The sequence below is a fragment of the Haplochromis burtoni genome, unplaced genomic scaffold (genome assembly GCF_018398535.1).
Source record: "Haplochromis burtoni strain Fernald_Lab_line unplaced genomic scaffold, NCSU_Asbu1 Contig_80, whole genome shotgun sequence".
In the NCBI taxonomy this organism is placed as follows: Eukaryota; Metazoa; Chordata; class Actinopteri; order Cichliformes; family Cichlidae; genus Haplochromis; species Haplochromis burtoni.
Genome location: NW_024582441.1, coordinates 1,372,609 through 1,374,126, shown reverse-complemented (window position 1 = coordinate 1,374,126; position 1,518 = coordinate 1,372,609). Strand labels below are relative to the sequence as shown.

Below are 1,518 nucleotides of genomic sequence, written 5' to 3'. Positions count from 1 at the left end.
CAGGCCCCGTTATGTGAGCTTGTTACAGGTTTCAGTTGAACTGTTGATGGATTTGTGGGTGACTTTGTATTTGGACTCTGCCACTTCACTTCACAACCACGGTGCTGACCTATAACCTCACACTGAAGCATTGCCTCATTGTTCAGCTTGAGAACAGCAGAGGGATGAACGGAGACGGAAACTGAGATGGACAACACGAGAGGAAAACAATGAGAGCATATTACACTAGTATTAAAGTATTAAAGGAAATGTGGTAACTCTTTCACACATTGGAACATTTTTGGTGATATGAAAATATCATAAATAACCATTTAACTGTAGATGGATTGTAATAAGTAGTGACCCAGCTAGTGACAGAAAAGATCCGGCCTGGCCTATTTATTATGTCACAAGCTGATGTTTGTGTCCTTTTCCTTTACTACAAATTAGTGTAGACCAAATTGTATTTTTTTTGTCACTGTCATAATTTGCTTACACAGGCATCACTGTCATATAGAAACACAGCACAAGCTTTTTTGTTTAAGCAGCCGTTCACTAAAAAAAAACAAACCCAAAAACTTAAGACTGTGGTGGTCCTGCCCACCCCGTGTCTCCACGCCTGTTCAGGAAGTTTCAGTGGTGTCCCTTGTACACGTTTGTTTAAGCAGCCAGTCACAAAAAAAGAAAAGAAAAAAGCAATCTAGCTAAAGTGAATTTTTAAATAAATTATGTTTACAAGGTTAATAAGATATCTATATTGTAATAGTTATGGATGTAATTCTAGAGCCCTGAGTATGTGTGTAGCCGTTCCAATGCTTCCCACTCATCTGACGGACTGGGCCACACTTAAACTGTGGTGGTCCTGCCCACCCCGTGGCTCATCTCCTGTTCAGGAAGTTTCAGTGGTGTCCCACGTTGGGATTAGAGACATCAAACAAGGAAAGCTGCCTGTACAACAGAGTTTGTTAAAGATGTTGAAGGCTGACTGGGAGAGGATTAAGTTGAATTAAGGGAAATGTAGTACTCTGAGCTTGATTTTTCAATAGTATTATCTGGATTTTGGTCTCTGCTGCTTTGAATTGTCTAATGTGAGTGCAAAAGATAGTGTGTAAGAAATACATTGTATATTTTTGTTGTATATCCTTTTACCTGTTATAGTAACAGAACCATCAGTCACATTAAACAAATTTCCCCTCATTTCACAGCAGTGATGTTTTCATTAATCTGATTATCAGTGTAACATGAAAGGATCCATAAAACAAAACCATAACTGTCCTAATATGTTAAACCCATCACTGTTCCAATAAATATGAACATTTATTTGTAAATGTATATTTTCCAGGGTCTGCTGTTTACCTGAGAACACAGAAAGTGAATGTTCATGACGTGTCCCATCTGCCGAACATGTGAACCGTCCAGCATCTGTTTCTCTCACACTGGAGATTTCCAGATTCGTCTGTTTCACGGCTGACCTCTGCACAAGTTCAACAATGCCTAACACAGAAAATAAAAATATGTTCTAATATAATGTAATCATCA

At 38.5% G+C, this 1,518-nt stretch overlaps 1 protein-coding gene across 1 annotated transcript in view; it reads right to left on the bottom strand.

Annotated features, from left to right (window-relative positions):
• The window catches only part of cd4-2.2 (CD4-2 molecule, tandem duplicate 2), a 24,889-nt gene that overhangs the window by 16,300 nt on the left and 7,071 nt on the right, over window positions 1-1,518 (bottom strand). The window lies entirely within an intron of this gene.